General features: G+C 38.0%; 1 protein-coding gene across 2 annotated transcripts in view; it reads left to right on the top strand.

The window, feature by feature from the left end:
• Positions 1–19212, top strand: part of LOC143036591 (BTB/POZ domain-containing protein 6-like) — a 244789-nt gene that overhangs the window by 119755 nt on the left and 105822 nt on the right. The window lies entirely within an intron of this gene.

The raw sequence follows: 19212 nt of genomic DNA, 5'->3' as shown, positions 1-19212 counted from the left end.
TATATATATACATATATATACATATATATATACAGTATACATACATATAATATATGTGTTTGTGTGTGTGTGTGTGTGTGTGTGTGTGTATGTGTATTTCATATAGAAATGATGCCTATATGCCTGTTGAGATAATCTGTGCATTTTTATTTTTATATCTCAAGGGTCATTTACTTCATTATGATAATTGTATCTCGTGTTAATCTATTTTTTCACAACTAGTTACATTTGCTTCCATTCCTAATTGAGTTGTCAACTATTTCCCCTCGTAGGGATTTCCATCGGTTGAATTAGTTCAACTGGCGGCAGGTGAAGAATATTATACAAAGAATAACTGAAACCTGTTTAGACCTCATGATGAACAGGAATTCAATTCAGTTGAATAAACTCACTTGGTATATACTTCTTCCAAAAAATATATTTTTATGGGTAGCAAAAATTTTATTTATTCTATTTGAATATATAAAAATATATATTATTCTCTTGCAATTATATATTATATATATATATATATATATATATATATATATGACGTAATTACAAAAATGGTTGGTTGAGTAGTGGGTTGTTCAGTGTAGACACCATGACAAGTTCCATCCTTGCTGGTGGCGTAATAGGAAGCTTGCCGATCCCGCTTCGATTCCCGTACTCCTCTCCGATTCCCATCAGTGACTGTTACCTGCACCCACGGTCCTCCAAGGGCAAAGGTGACGGCTTCGGCCGTTGCTACGCGTGTATTTAAGCAATCGTTTGAGCCTGACAGGGTGCTAACATATGTGTGCGTTACGTGTGAAAACTTGATTATTTACATACTTTGGCTATTTGAACTCGTATACACTACTGAACGTTTTTTTTTTCTTTCAAATACGCCTGTTATGTTCTTCCTTCCGTGCTTAGATTAAGGCCTGTTCACACTAGCGGTTTCAGCCGCCGCGGTTGAATCACAATCCGAATAAATGGAGGCGTTCAGATACAACCACACAGTTTTTGCTTGACTATGCGGTACCTTCGCGGTTTCCGCACAATTCAAACCGCTAGTGTGAACAGGTCCTAAGTATCTCCCTTTTTCTAGCTAAATTCCTTATGATAACTACCTCGTCCATCACTCTGGCTGATGATTCATGGTTCATTGTGCTTGGTAATGCAACAAATTTCGCGTTTGATCATCCTCATTTAGCGAAAATTTTAATCCGTAAATCAAGACCCATGAACATTCATCAACGTGGATATTGGATACTGCAGTGTTCATATTGTATTGTTGAGAATTTGCTTCTATATATATATACCTGAACAGACACAAGCATGCCTGTGTATGTAAATGCTCACAAAGATATGTATGATAATTGGAGAGACAGGACCCCACGAGCGTTGCTCCTCTCCTGTACACTACAATTAGGATAAATACACAAACATTCACACATATCAACACAAAGAAAAACACATACACGCACCCACATACACACAAACAACTCGTGGCGCAGTTGGTAGAGTTCCCGGTTGCCACTACGGAGGTCTCGGTTTGAATCACACCCAGGGGTGAAAATTTCAGTATCGCTGCGCTGCGGGTTGTTACTCCAACTCTCGTGGGCGGGGGTTGGGTATGTGTGTGCATGTAAGGTCACAGCATTATCCATAGATCGGTCATATACGAGCTCTGAGCTCTCTTCCGGAAGAGAAATAGCTGTTGATCACGAGTCGAACACGTAATCCATGACCATGGTGGTGAATCACACACATACACACACGGACAAGGATATTCATTCTCGGTAATCCTTATTGTGATAAAGAAATGCCATATAGAACTATTTGGTCATATTTCCTCGTAATATGTCAGATTATATTATTTTTCTTCTTTCTAAGCACAAATCAGTTATACTACACATTCTTTTGCTAAGCTAAAAATACTGTAATACTGATATCTCTTACATATAATAAGATTGATTTGGAGTAATCATGTGCCTTAGTCACAATTCCCTCCCCCTTACCAGAAGACTAGGACGATGCCCCTTACAGAGGATTTTGTAGCGTGGAATTGAACATACTATGCCCTTGCGTTAATTCTGCCGGTGGCAGGATTCGAACCGCCATCCCCTCAACCTTCTCCGAATGTACTGATGCCCTATACCATTGAGTCGGCTAGCTTCTGTAAAACATAATTCCAATTAATAATTATGGGAATTTATATTTCTAATTATTTATATGATATACATTCTATATTCCGGGTTTCCACATCATTATTGGTTTATAAACTAACGATGTATAAGTATATAAATAAATATATTCAAAAAAGGCCAAAGTATCTGAATAGAATTTAAATCATAATTCAAAAAATAGTAAGATACTATTAAAAAATCTTAAGAAATTATTTTTGGCTTTTATCTTAAGTTTATATACGATAAAAACATAGTTTTAAATGGAAACATAATTACGTTTGTTACAGAATATAGATATATATGCATACTTAGAATGTGAATAATCATGAATTTTCTCTTAATGTTTTAGATAAACATAAGAGTTTTGATAACAAATGGCAAGTGAATTTTTGAGACAAAGAAAAATTAGGATTACTCAAACTAAACTTGAAAATGGGAATATTACAAAAGCAATTGTAGAGATACAGATACAAAACGTCCATACACACACACACATATATATATTATATATATATATGCACATACATATAAATACATATACATATACACATAAATATATATACATATACACATACACACACATAATATATACATATACATATACACACATACATATTTATATATATATACATATACACAAATACATATATATATATATATATATATTCACATACACTCAAAGGGAGCATACAAATTCATATTTCACGACATACGTTTACTTACGGAATGCGTTGTATGAAGTTCCTTACCAGAAGCATCTTCCACGCCTAAGACATCACCGTGAGGACAAAAGAATCTTCTCTACCTTTAAAACAGCGTCACGTAATGCAATAAAGAACGAGGGGATAAAGGAGCAAGTGATGAAGCAGGGAAGAGGGGGGAACTGGTGGGGGAAAATGTAATAGGAAGGAAAACATGCACAGAAGAAGACCAGAGAAAAGAGGAGAAAATTGGCGGCGGAAGCTGGACTACTGAAGCGTTCCTCTCTGACAAGGAATGCAGTTTGCCTGGCCATGTGTTCTCGGTGTGAATGTGTATGAGTGGTTGTTGGTTGTGTTCTCTTGTGTGTGTGTGTGTGTGTGTGTGTGTGTGTGTGTGTGTGTGTGTGTGTGTGTGTGTGTGTGTGTGTGTGTGTGTGTGTGTGTGTGTACGTGTTTGCGCGCGCGCGATTTTGCATATGTGTATGGAGTCTGGGTACGCTTTTGTACAAGTGTATTGTATGTGTGCGTGTATGTGTGTGTGCGTGTATGTGTGTGTGCGTATGTGTGTGTGTGTGTATGTGTGTGCGTGTGTGTGCATGTGTGTGTGTGTGTGTGTTTGCACGAGCGCTTTCGCACGTGTGTATGCGTAAGCCTGAATGCGCGCATCTTTGTGCGTGTAATTGAGCGTGTGTGTATTGACCTAAGTGTAGCATATAGTATAAGACCTGTACTCGTAAAGCCCCGTCTCAGCGTTACTAATGGTTAATTCTGTCCTTAAACAATCCCATACTGTGATCACCATTTCGCTGCCAAAACTACTCCATGCATCAATAACTCCCTTTGCGTGTGTGTATATACCTGTGTTATGTCTGTGTGTGTGTATGTTTGTGTATGTAGATGCAAATGCATACCACTATATTCACACACACCAAACACAGTAACATATTTCAAATATTTACTTCTTCCCAGGAAGCGGAACCCAAGAATAAAAAATATATAGAAACATACAATCATATACTGGTAATTGACTCGCATACCAATTACTGCGAAATGATAAATGGAACGAGAACAAAGCGAAGAAAAGCGGACAAAGGAGCTATGTCCCGAATTCGATAACAAAGGACTCTGCTATAGCCAAACATGTATAGTCAACATAACGTGAAAGCTTGGACAGTGGAAGAAGAATTGGTTTCGGGTGTCCGGTAATGGGAACAAATTAAGATTAAAGTTGCTTAGAAAATGACAAAATATGAAAAAAGAAAAAGGAAAAAAAAAATGGATAAATGAATAAATAAACAAACACGTAAATAGATAATTAAATAAATGAACGAAATAAAATGATTAATGAATAACCATGAATGTTTATGGCCGCGTTCAAATGTGGTTGTGGTCGTGACGTGTGAAAGCGTCCACACACACACACACACACACACACATTACTATTTGAAGGCACGACGTCTATTCATGTGAAAGGAGCCAGACTAAAACTAAAAGTATCACTCAGTAAACAAGGGACTGTTGTTGTAATGTACTTGTTTTCTAGCGTTTCTATCCTAGAGTAACAGTAAATATAAACTAAGTGTAAACTCGTACCATTGTGAGGTATTATCTGCATATGTATTACGACTGATATTCCATTCAGTTAACTTAATGTATATGAAAAATAATATTTACATAAATCCCTATTTTTCTAAAAAATAAACAAATTATGACATTTTGTCAACAGGGTGGTAAAATATATTTTGCCCGATCATTGGTCATTTTCAGTTTTTTTTTTCTTCCAAAAAACGAGAAGATGAAAACATAAAATTTCTGGTTGTCCCTCATTTTGGCGACATTGAATAAAGACAAGAGAGCCAAGGACCCTGCAAAGCATGGACCTGCACTGCCGGTGGCTCGTAATAAATAAATAAAAATAAATAAATAAATTCAAGAATTGAAGTAAAAGAAATAAAATTGAGTGCTATGGCAGATCACTAGAAAATAGAATAACCATAGAAATAAAATAAATGAAAAATTGGCAACCGGGAATAGTGTTAAAGTTGATTTCATGTTGCTTATTGATTTTGTTTTACTTCCTTTCCATTATTATAGTCTAAGCCCGTTGGTTTTATGAAGTGCTCAATATTATTGGAAACTTGCGTAAAAGTTGGAGAAATATACAACGGGAGAGGAGGAGGAGGAGGAAGAGGAGGAGGAGGAAGAGGTAGTGATGGTGTTCGTGTTGGTGGTGGTGATGATGATGATGATGATGATGATGATGATGATTATGATGATGATGGTGGTGGTGGTGATGATGATTATGATGATGGTTATGATGACTGATACTCGTGTAAATGGTGGCAAATTCTTTATCGTTTTTCACGGTAACAATGTCCTTTTCTGATTTTCTTTCGTACAGTGATACATACATAAGCACACACACACACAGACACACAAACATAATATATACACATATACATAGCTGATACATGATACAAATAAACATATGTACATACATAAATATCTAATACATACTTGTATAAAACACATTAAAACATACAAACACATTAAATACATACGTACGTGCAAACAAACCCAAAAAGGTCTGCAACACCCTTGATAAAGCCGGCTATGGCCAACACTAAGAACATTAAAGCTCTTTCTAAAGATAGTGTGTACCTTGTCTATAATGCACCTGTGGGAGACAGTGGAACACTATTTCCTCGGCATGATTTTTGTAATGTGAGCATCATAAGCAGATGGTGTCTCCCTCAGTTTTATATATACACATATGTATATATATACACACACAATTATATATATATATACACACATTATATATATATATATACATATGTATATATATATACATATATACATATATATATGTATATATATATATATATATATATACACACATTATATATATATATATATATACATATATATATATATATTATATATATATATATAATATATACATATACATATATATATATAATATATACATATATATATATATATATATATAATATATACATATATATATATATATATATAATATATACATATATATATATATGTATATATATATATATACACACATTATATATATAAATATATACACATATGTATATATATACACACACAATTATATATATATATACACACATTATATATATATATATACATATGTATATATAGACACGTGTACATATAAAATTATACATACACAAACACACACATCTACGTGACAAGATTGAGAAGCTAAGTCGACACGGAAGCAAAACGTTGCTTCCAAAGAGAACTGTCGAGTTTGTCAACCTTCCGGACTACCCACTTTCGGACAACCAGAAGGAATTCCTCAACTTAGGATTAAAGTGCACTTACACACCCCGATTCAAGAAAGCCGAGAAAACAGCTGAACTGGAACTTCTATACAGGAATTCGTGTGAACTCCACAAGGGAGGCAAGATTAACATTAATCCTGATGTGAAAGAACAGTAACAAGCCGAAGGTACTAAACAGAGCATACGGACGCGGTTCCATGCTCACAGCCAAGTTACACCATGCAGCCAAGGATATAGTAATACGTAGGGCATACTTAAACGTTCGGATACATAGACAAAGTTGAGAGTTTATTACAGGAACCATCCAAATTTTTACATGTTATAAAGAACCTCACAGACGAAATCCAGAAAAATGCAGCAAGTGGCGTTAAATTTCTTCAACTGCAAGGTCACTAAGAACCAGGATATTTTTATGGAAATATGAAAACTCGTAAACCGGGACACAAATGAAGACCCATTATCTCACAAATACCTACTCCCACCTATCAGCTAGCAAAGCAATTTAACAACTGATCACTGATCACTCCATCCATTCCCACCCCGCCAAAGCAACGACCCCACGAAATAAATATCCATGATCGCCCGGTGGCAATAGATCTCTTATATACACAACTGTCTTTTCATTTTCATAGAGACATCTCTTCCCCTCCTACAACTACCGATCTCGCCCGAGTGGGTGATCTGTCTAAGGTAGTCCATAGTCCACCATCTCCACACACCGCTTTACTGACGAATTCGTAGATTTACTCAGAAATACAACCCTTCAAGGAATCCCAGCATCTCTAGATGTTGAAAGTTTATTCTCTAATGTTCCTACAGAAGAAATTATACAGATCATCATACAAAACGTTTTAAACAATGAACGTTTGCCCCCCCCCACCACCACCAAAGATGCCTTGTCTCGTTCGACGTGCTACGGGTTTGTACTAAAGAAGTACCCTTTAGATGGCATTGGTATGGGTAGTCCTAGTCCCCTGAGCTCTTTATTTGCCCAAGCATACATGTGCCATGTTGAGAACTACGTCCACGATACCTTAGATCGGAAACCTAAAATGTATTTTAGATATGTAGACAACATTTTCGTCGATGTAGGAGAGGAACAACTGGAATGTCTTAAGAAAATGGAAGAAAACTCCTGCCTACATTTCACCGAGGAGAAGAGCGTTAACAATAAAATACCATCTTTAGATGTGTGGGTGAATGGTTCAGAGGGCGCATTCACCACAAGTGTTTATAGAAAACCGAGTAACTCGGAAGGTGTTTAAATGGCTTGAACGAGTGCCCTTCAAAATACAAAACCAGTGTGATACGAGCATATATTTCAAGAGCTTTCAAAATTTGTTCTAATTGGGTTTGCCATGAAATATATCCATAAAGAATAATATGGAAAAAGCCAACACGAACACAAGTCATAATGATCACAGGAAAAGTAGTTTAAACATATCAAAATACAATGTCTTATGCTTATAAAAAAGATGAAAAGGCATTAAGAGATATAATACATAAGTGCAAATCCCGAAAACAAGTGGATAAACTTAACGTGATCATTTACTATCGCACACCCAGAACCTCGTCTCTGGTGATGAAAGACAACATGGCAGCAACAACAAATTGAAACAAATTCATGTTGTGTACAAGTACTCATGTAATTTAAACAAAGACGGTGCACTTTGCAATGAGTAGTACATTGGTCACACAACACCAACATTATCACAAAGGCTTACATACCACATGCAAAATGGAGCAATAAAATCAAACATCACAAAAATGCACAACACCAAAATATCACGGGATCAACTGAACACAAGCACAATAATAAAACCCAAGAACAACGACAAAATAAAACTTTAATGTTTAGAAGCAGTACTGATAAGAAACAATATGCCACTCATTAATATTCAACAAAATATGTGTGGGAGTTTGGAATTATTCGGGGCATCCCACATCACGCCAAGACGATGACGCGTCCGAACACCCTTGGAGCCATTACCTTTCCAAATGTAACAATTTTAATACTTAAAAACATTGTATATATTTTAGACAATAAATTTATCAGAAGATGCCTGAGATATAGGCGAAACGTCGTAATGTGTTAGTTTTTATATCCGTTCGGTAATATTATGCATTCTCTCCCGTTCACAGAGAAGAAAATAGTGAGAATAGAAAGTCTAAAGAAAAAGATCACCAACGGTGAATATGCTGTGATATTTAAGAGAAAATGTATCAATGAAAACCTGCTCCTAAAGTTTACTTATATATATATATATATATATATATATATATATATATATATATATATATGCAGAAAAACCACTAAAGAAATTAATAAATTGATGATCGAGCGCTTTCGTCTATTTAGACATCCTCAGGGTGAAACAAAGATTATATACTCGTATACAAAGTGGAAGGCAATGGATGGGAACAGGAAAAGGTTGTGAGGGAGTTCTCGTGGTTAACCATACCGTTCGCGGCCACGGATCTTTGGTCCACTTCTATTTTAACCATAAAATGATCAAGTTTGTCTACCTGTTTAGATGTAGCAAAACTAAGTCCAAAACCCAATGCACACTTGGCATCATCACATAAGGGTTTATCAGACAAGTTAATCACAAAATTTGGGTTGGCATATTCAGTCCATTTTTTTTTTTTTTTAATTGTCAAACTTTGTCAAGTTTAACACTATGGATTTTACACACAAACCTCATTTTCCCACAGCAGTGATCTAACAGTATTTCCATTTCACCGGTATAGGGCGATCAAATTCACTTTTTTATCCCGAAAATTTGAAGAAGGCACGGACTTCAATTTTTGTGATATCGTATTTTTAAGACTTTCAACATTCAAGTAGCATTTAAGAACTCCAATACAGTTAGAAGCCTTTTAATAAAAAAAACTCTCCTGATATGGAGGAAGGATGTATCCAATTCCATGTATAAATTGTAAATGCTATATTGGTCAGACTGGAAGAATAATTAAAATTAAGATTAAAACGACACAAGTATACGGTCAAGAGTGGTCAAATGTCTAAAGCTATATTTGTTCATTTAGGGATTTTAATCACTGCATTAATTTGGAGGGTGCCAGAGAAAATGTTAGAAATAAGTCATATTTGACTAGAAACATAATAGAATCCAGTCTGATTAAAGATACATTTGTTAACAATTTAAGTCAAGGAATGTACAAACTTGATCATTTTATTGTTAACCAAACGTCCGGGCCGCGAATGGTACGTGTTAACCACGAGAAACTACCTCAACATTTTCCAGTTCCCATCCATCGCCCACCCACTTTGTATACATACTCATGTTTGTTTCACCGCTGTATGTACCCTGAGGATGTCTAAATAGACGAAAGCGCTCGGTCATCAATTTTTTTTTCCTGGACATTTCGAATCAGGAGTTCATGTGATTTCTCATGCATGCATGCATATTATATATATATATACATATATCACATATATAAACTGGAAGAATGGAAAATATTTTGTTTTCCATTTTTGTAGTATTTTTTTTCACTCCGACAGAGGGATCTTTGTGTGATATACAAATATGTTATTACATTTCGCTAGAATATATATATACATATATATATATATTATATACATATATATATATATACATATACACACACATATATAAATACTGTTATTGTCTATTTAGTTAAAACGGGTATATGTGACCTGTGGATACCTTTGTGTCCTTTATCTGGATGGTAAACAAGAAGAGATGTTAAAGATTTAGATGTTGGGTCCACTGTAGAGTTGTATATTAATACCTAGTTTACACTCATGTGTATGAATGTGTTTTTATGTAGTACATGAGAATGATTCTTTCCGTGTTCTTTTCTAAAATCAGCTCCAGTAAAAATTTCATCACACACACACACACACACACATATATATATTATATATATATATATTACAGATACAGTATGGTATGTATACATACATGCAAACCATACAAACCTAATGTACATACGTACCCGGCGTCATTTTTAGAGTAATTTATTATTCAAATTTTAGCCTGTCCCGCACTCAAAAATTTTTAGGAAGAAAACCGTGTTAGAAAAAGGTGCTCACAGTAGTACTCTCAAATGCACTCAAAGTTCTGAACAACCTGTATATACGTATTTGTTATTTGTCGTTGTTGCTGTTGTCATTGTTACTAATTCTATCATTACTTTTATTTCTATTATATTGGGAAGGAAAGGGAAATATTTCTAAAAAGGAAGAAGATAAGAATGGACAGACAAGAAAAAATGGAGACAGATTGGATATAGTCGTAAATCGGGGAACAAGACAAAAGCAAGAATGACAGAAGAAAAAGAAAAAGAAAAAGAAGAAAAAGAAGAAAAAAGAAGAAAAAGAAAAAGAAGAAAAAGAAAAAGAAAATGAAAAAGAAAAAGAAGAAGAGGAAGGAGGAAAAAAAAAAAAAAAAAAAACACGGTAGGACAACGTCGGGACACGCTAAAGCAAAGGGATCGGAGAAGAGAGACAGAACAAGTATCACTGGAGGAAGGACACAAGCAAGGAGACGAGGCAGGAAAAGAAAGGGAGATGGCGGAAACGTCAAGGGGTGGGGGTGGAGGGGGGGGAACGGACGGAGAGCTCTTTCGCCTTTGATGTTGGCTTGAGTATCATGTGGCTTTGATGAAATATGTATGTATCTGTGGAAGGGGGGAGGTGGGAACGGGGGAGAGGGGGGAAAGGCAGGGCATCGGGGCGTCTGTGGAGGGAGGGAAGAGGAGGGAGGAGAGGGAGGGGAAGGAATTTGTATCAGTGGAAGGGGGAGAGGAGAGGAGGGGAAGGGGAGGAGAGGGACGGGAATGGGGATTTGTCTCTTTGAAAGGGGGGAGGGCGTGAAGAGGAGAGGGGGAGGGAGAGGGGAAGGGGAGGGGGAGGGAGAGGGGAAGGGGAGGGAGAGGGGAAGGGGAGGGAGAGGGAGGAGGGGAGGGTAAATGGAAGGGAGAGAAGGAAGAGGGGGAGGGGAGGGGAGAGGAGAGAGACGGGGAAGGGAGGGAGGATAGAGGGGGAGGGGACAGGGCGTCAGGCAGTAGGAATAATAATAATAATAATAATAATAATAATAATAAATGATATATATATATATACATATATATATATAAAAAGGACGGAGGAGAGGAAGGGAGGAGAGGGAGGTGAGAGGGGAATTTGTATCTGTGGAAAGAGGGAGATGGGAGAGGTGGGATGGGGAGGGGAGGGGAGTGGAGGGGAGGGGAGAGGAGTGAAGGGGAGGGGAGAGGAGTGGAGGGGAGGGGAGGGGAGGGGAGAGGAGTGAAGGGGGAGGGCATCGGGGCGTCGGTTGAGGAAGGGGATAGGGAGGAGGAAAGTGAGAGAAGAGGAAGGAGGACAGGGTGGGAAGGGGAGGAATTTGTATCTGTGGAAGGTGGAAGTGGTGGGTGGAAAGATGAGGAGGGGAGGTGGAAGGTGGGAAGAGGAGGAGGGGAGGTGGAGGGTGGGAAGAGGAGGGGAGGTGGAGGGTGGGAAGAGGAGGAGGGGAGGTGGAGGGTGGGAAGAGGAGGAGGGGAGGTGGAGGGTGGGAAGAGGAGGAGGGGAGGTGGAGGGTGGAAAGAGGAGGAGGGGAGGAGGGGAGGTGGAGGGTGGAAAGAGGAGGAGGGGAGGGGGTGGGGGTGGAGGGGAGGTGGAGGCGGGGAGGGGAGGGGAGGAAGGGGGAGGGGAGGGTGGGCGAGGGGAGAGGGGGAGGGTGGAGGAGGGGAGGGGGGGGTGGAGGGGGAGGGGTGGGGAGGGGAGGTGGAGGGTGGGGGAGGGGAGGGGGGGGAGGTGGGTGGGAGGGGGTGAGGAGGGGAGGTGGAGGGTGGAAAGAGGAGGGGAGGTGGAGGGTGGAAAGAGGAGGAGGGGAGCTGGAGGGTGGAAAAAGGAGGAGGGGAGGAGGGGAGGAGGGGAGGTGGAGGGTGGAAAGAGGAGGAGGGTGGAAAGAGGAGGAGGGGAGGTGGAGGGTGGAAAGAGGAGGAGGGGAGGTGGAGGGTGGAAATAGGAGGGGGAGGAATTTGAGGAAGGAGTTCTACTACGTGAGTCCATGAATCTACAAAGAGAAAAATGGAAAGCGTTGTGTGCAGATGTACCTGTTGAGCTTAACAAAATGTGGAAGAAGGGATAGACAGGCCATGCATACGAACGGAATTTTGACTTTCTTTTTTAGGAGGGAGGGTGATGTATACAAGACCTGAGCGTGTTCTTGAGAATGGGTGACCATATATTCTCATATACTTGAATATATAAATGACTTGTATGGATGTCATATGACACACACACACACACACACACACATATATATATATATATATATATATATATATATATATATATATATATATATATAACCATATGCTTCCCTTCCACACACACACACAATTATATATGTATATATATATATATATATATATATATATGTGTGTGTGTGTGTGTGTGTGATTTCAAGAAGTCTACAGCGACAATGGCGTTGTTGAGTTTATATTGGAGCTTTAATTTCTCTCGTGCAACAAATTTCTGTGTTGGTTCCAAATAGCTGAGAAGGTGTCCAAAAGATATTACATGCGGTTCTCTCTTTTTAATTTCTCCGATACGCTACAAACAAAGCGTCATCCGATCACTAGTGAACCGAGCCTTCTCCCACAGCAGTACATGGAAAACTACGAATAACAAACTCCAACGTATAACACTACTCGTCAACAACGGCTATCCACAACACTCCATCGAATCCATGATCAAAAACAAGATGAACTCCTTTACCGCCCAACCAACACCAATATAACAACACTGGACCTGTACTACAAAGGACATATGAACACCGGCTACAAAGAAGACGAAAGAACACTTCGAAATATTATCACACGTAACATTCGACCCAACAACCCAGACACTAAGATATGCCTAATCGTATACTACAAAACCTCCAAAACACACACCCTGGTTATGAAGAACAACAGCCAGCCCCCCAACCCTCCTCTACAAGAAGTCAACGTCGTGTATAAGTTTGATTGCCCTGTCGGTGATTGTCAGCACCGCACCTCCTCATACATTGGCATGACTTCTATGACCCTATCCAAAAGACTCACATACCACCTCCAGAATGGCGCCATCAAAACACACATGACAAAAACACAAAACCACCATCACCAGACAAACACTAAAATAATCTACAAAGCTCATGACCCCCTTCGCCTTAAGATGGCCGAAGCAGTGAACATATACATCGAGAAACCTTCCATTAACATACAACTCATGCCCACAACCACACTCCCAAGCAGTAGACGCACATAACAAACAATAACACCCCTTTCCACAATCCACAAGGAAGTTGCTACTTCCACGTACGCAGCGCTACGGATCACGGCTACAGGAAATGACCTCTCCCAGTGTTCGGCCAATGTACAGCCTGTATTTAAACCCATGTAATCACCAACCATTGTTACTCCCTCCCTAAGGATGACTGAGTAAGGTCGAAATACGTATCGGAGAAATTAAAATGAGAAAACCGCACCTAATGTCTTTTGGACACCTTCTCAGCTATTTGGAACCAACACAGAAACTTGTTGCACGAGAGAAATTAAAGCTCCAATATAAACTCAACAACGCCATTGTCGCTGTAGACTTCTTGAAATCATGTATACAACATGGCCTCCTACCAAAATATATATATATATATATATATATATATATATGAAAAATGGGAAAATGAAAACATTGGTGACTGAACGTTTCCGTCTATTCAAGACCTCTTCAGGGGTACAATACATACAGAGAACAAGGACAATATACACATACAGAAAAAAGGATAAAAAGGACATGGAAAGGTCCATCATGACCAGCTCAACACAGATGATTAAGGTTACAAATTTACCACCGACAACTTTTTTATTAACGAAATTATCCGATTTACATAATTCCATAATGCTTTTATTTAAGACAGTTTTTAGATTATTCCAATCAATGCTGTGATTAAACTCCCTCATATACACAAACCCAATTGATATTTGCCCTGTTCTGATACTATATTTATTCTGGCTTATCCTCAAATTTAAAAAATTACCAATTTGGCCAATACATTTAAAATCAGTGTTTACATGGGATGCTATAAACGCACCCTTCTCTGACACTAGGTGAGTTTTTGATCATTAGAATTTTACCATGTTCTTTTTAAAGACAATTTAAATGGCAAAAATGCTAAAAATACGAAATATGAGGTAGTGATTTAAGTCTCATGGAAGTGAAAAAAAGTCTTATGTAAGAACATTTTGGAGAGGAATATTATTGAACCATGTGATATTAAAAGTACTTTAAAGAACAATATGAATACAAGTATGGGATTATACAAATTGGATAATATCTGTGGTAGACTTGTAACCTGATCATCTGTGTGAATAATTCGCTAGTGGACAGCGACATCAAACATACACTCTCAAAGGCGGGTGCTGTGGACTCTCTTGGGTCTATTGGCAGTGGTTCGAATCCTCTGCGCGACGGTCATGGAGATTGTATACTGATCATCTGTGTTGAGCAGGTCACGATAGACCTTTCCTTGTTCCTATTATTCTCTTTTCTATATGGGTGTGTGTGTGTATATATATATATATTATATATATATATATATAATAAATATATATATATATATATATCAGCTAAAAAAAAAATACACGGGAGCGACGAGCGATTTCGCTGGGGAAGTTCCAATGTCGCTCTCGCAAATCCAATATCGGGAGCGATCCCCCACAAAAAAATCGCTCCCGCGGCAAGATTCAACGTTTTTCGTGCATTATCCATCATTTGACAATCCCGGAATCCCATCACCATTGATGAAAGGATCAGAGCAAACACAACTTAACCGTGATCAATCATTGCATTATCAATCGATAATATAAACGCAACGCATCAATCAATTTTAATTTGTTGATGTACGTACATATGTGTACGCAGTATCGCTGCTAGAGTTCAATGGCTTACCTAGCCTAGCTTCGTATCAGCTGCATGCGCGCGTATACTAGTACATGTTGATTAGACTACACGAATATCGTGCTACATAATGTCGCTAGTTTTGAATTGCATGGTACCTGTACGAAGGGAAGTTCATTGGTTGCATGCAGCTAGCTGCCCAATCAACGCGCTGACTACATGTACAATGCACCATACCCAATACCACATCACCGCATGCATACGTACACTATACATATGCAAACTCGCTCCGACATGAGTAACGAGTTAGCCTTCCAATAGTTTGAAGGAAATCGAACCTGCAAAAACATGGCTCTGGAAGTATAAAAAATGGCTCTGGTAATTAAAAAAAATGGCTCTGGTGAAATTGAAAAAAGGCTCTGGAAAAAAAAGGTATTTTTTCCCTTATATATATATGTGTGTGTGTGTGTGTGTGTGTTTGTGTTTAAGACAGACTGAACATTTTTAGAAGCCCTGCCAAGGGATTCGAACCCTGACCTGCACGTGTATATTATATAATTATATAAATATATGCGTGTATGTATATATACATATATACACACGCACACACACACATATATATATATTATATACACACCTGCACACACACACTATATATATACACATATATATATTCTCCAACAAATGCAACAAAACCTTTCTATCCAATTTCTGCCTTCACTCTACACTGATGAGTAACCCATGTCCAGCATTTCCACCGAATTCTTCAAGTACAGATTCAGCTATAGTAGAAATGAACATAGCCATTACATCTTCAGTCCACTGAAAAGCGTTTTTGTGACGAATGGTCATTGAGAACTACACCATTGTCCTCAAAAACAGTAGAAAACAAAAATTAGCAAATTATATTTTTTCGATTACATATTATTCTCAAATTATAGTGAAGTGGAATTAAAGACTTTCCCCTCTTCACCCCCTCCCACTTCCCCTTTCCCCTCACTCCTTCCTTCCCTTTGCCCCTCTCTCCTCCTCCCCTCCCTTCCGGTAATTCTCCCCTTTCTTCTTCGTTTTTTTTTCTTCAACTTTTTCACTTTTTGGTGTAGTTTTTATCCTCTGGTATTTGCTCGCCTCTCTAGGGTATCTCTTCAACGGAATCTAATTTCAGCCACAAATATCACATTCTATTGTTCAGTCTCCCTTGGCGCAAAGGTCTAATTAGTTTCTTTTCTATTTCCACTAACGCTTTCTTGTATTTCTATTTCTTAATCTATTTATTTACTTATCTACATTTTTTTCTTAGACTTTCCTCTGGTTGAACGCAATAACCTCTATATAGCTTCTATATGCCTATGGTGAATATTCTGATATATACACATAGCACATACATACACTAGGATCCATGAAGGAAAATTGACGGGACCCTATGAGCATTGGAGTTGTGCGTGTGTGTTTTATTATTATGATTTTTTTTCGCATCCGACCTAGATATGGACCAAAAGGTCTCCTGTCGGCATGCCCCGCCTTTGTAATCCTGTGTGTGTGTGCGGGTAAGGTCACAGCATTACCCATAGATCGGTCATCTATGAGCTCTGAGCTCTCTTCCGGGAGGGAAATAGATGTCGATCACGAGTCCAACACGTGGTCCAAGACCATGGTGAATCATGTACACAGACATACATACACATATATATATTATACATAATACAAAGGATTACAAAGGCGGAGCATGCCGACAAGAGACCTTTTGATCCATAACTAGGTCGGATGAGAAAAACTTATGATAAATAAAAATTATAATAATACAAATAATAATAAATCAAATAAATGCATAGGTATAGTTAAATAGTAAACAAACAGGTAAATAATAATAAATTGACATTACTAATTAAATATATATATATATATTTATATATGCATACACACAAATTCCCACACAATGTATATACACACAAATTCCCACACATATGTATATACACATACACACACAAATTCCCACACATACATAAACACGCAAAGGCGAACAGACATAATTGTAAGCAAACATACACATTTAGAATAATGTTTTGCGATATTTTCGTTATCAGAGAAGAATGAATCTCAGAATTCCTCTAAGTCCTAACCCAAGAAGAGCTTAATTTTCCTAACTTCCTCCACGGATGTAATCCAGCTTGCCTGAGGTGATGAGAGAAACCTAGAAATTACCCAACAGACTTTTCAAGTTTCTAGAATTAATTAGTTGCGCATTGAGGAACAGTTAGAAGTTTAGGAAACAAGGATATATATGACTGTAAAAATTTAATTTTGTTTCTAGCTAATAAAATTCTAGGGTTGTTAGAGAATTAGAAAATGCATTAACATTCAATTGGCGTTTATTCAAAAGTAAAACTAAAGTGCTATTCTTAATTGGAAACGAAGTCTATACCTGCATTTTATATTTTAATGATAATAAATCTTTAAACTGTACTCTGCAAATGGATACTTCACACAGAACTCTTGAGACTGAAACAGATACTCATCAACAACAATTACTCAAACACTATCATAGACAAAGAAATCAACCTCTTTCTGACACGTACCCAAACTCAACAGGAACAAAAACCCACACAGACTATACACAAAATTTTCTTTAAGAATCAAATGACACCCGCATATAAAACTGACGAACGAGTCTTAAAAGAAATCATCACAAGGAATGTCACATGTATCAACCCACAAGAAAAATTAGCCATAATTATATACTACAAAAACACAACCGTCTCTAGCCTGTTCATGAAGAATAACCAGACAAAAGATAACAACACCCTAAAGCAAGCGAATGTGGTATACCAATACTCCTGCTCCGAAGAAGGTTGCAAACTTCTGCCTAACATGAATTATATTGGTGTTACCACTACTTCACTTAGCCGAAGGCTCACAATGCATGCCCGCGATGGTAGCATACGGAAACATATGACTCAATATCACAACAGAAATCCAACAAGACAAGACCTAGTTAACAATACCAAAATACTCAAACACTGTAACAATCACAAAAAACTACACATCCTGGAGAAAGTCTACATTTCACAACACACACCAATCATCAACATACAAACAAACACATTAGGCACCTTACTCTTAAACAAAGAATCCGGCACACCATGACCAAATTTCCCTCATCAACGGACATCTTGTCCAGTTCCCCCCACCCAGTCATTATAATCTGACTCGAACCTCTCCCAATTCCACCTCACCGTCCAGCTTCCCACCCTCGCAGTCATTATGATCTGTCCCGAACCTCTCCTAATTCCACCTCACTGGAACCATAAAGCCTTGTCATTTTGTAACTCCATAGCATAATTGACATGGACCTTTTCCTGTCATTTTATCTGCCTGAAGATGGTTGTATGTAACAACCGAAAGCTTGCGATTGTACTTATATAATTAGTGTCAATATACCATGGATCTCGGTAGACTTGTGTTTAATCTACCCCTGGACTATAAGAAACATATAAGAAGAATGGAAAAAACAACTAAGAAGATAGTTGAAACTGAATTAGCATTGGTCTTTAACAAGACATGTCTACAAGAAAATTTACTGCCAAAATATACTAATATATATATATATATATGCTCTGACGTCGTGACGTTAGCACATCACGATCCTCTTCCTCCTCCTCCTCATCATCATCATCATCACCACCACCACCGCCTTCATCACAGACATATTTACTAGCCAAGTACAAACTACCTTTAATACATATTCATATGTTCTTCTCACGATGTAAGATGTGTTGAAGTGGGTCAAGGGCTTTAACAAGGGTTGTGTAGATAAGGTCATCATATCAAGACAACATGACAGGACTCGCAGTTACGGATTCAAATTGGACAAATTTATATTAAGAAGGGAATAGGCAAGAACTGGTTTACCAATAGCGTGATTAATGAATGGAGTAGAATTAGTAACCATGTTGTGAGCGCTGAAAATGTCGGTTGTTTTACGAGAAGTTGAAATAACCTTACGGATGGGGATGACAGGTGCCAATGGACATGGAACTGCCAAGTGTAGGCCTTATGGTCTCTTGCAGTCTCCTTCATTATCTTCATATGTTGCCTTA

Source organism: Oratosquilla oratoria, chromosome 20 (assembly GCF_046742065.1).
Source record: "Oratosquilla oratoria isolate Oo_2021 chromosome 20, ASM4674206v1, whole genome shotgun sequence".
In the NCBI taxonomy this organism is placed as follows: domain Eukaryota; kingdom Metazoa; phylum Arthropoda; class Malacostraca; order Stomatopoda; family Squillidae; genus Oratosquilla; species Oratosquilla oratoria.
The sequence above is the reverse complement of the archived record's forward strand: the minus strand, read 5'-3'. Positions and strand labels throughout refer to the sequence as shown.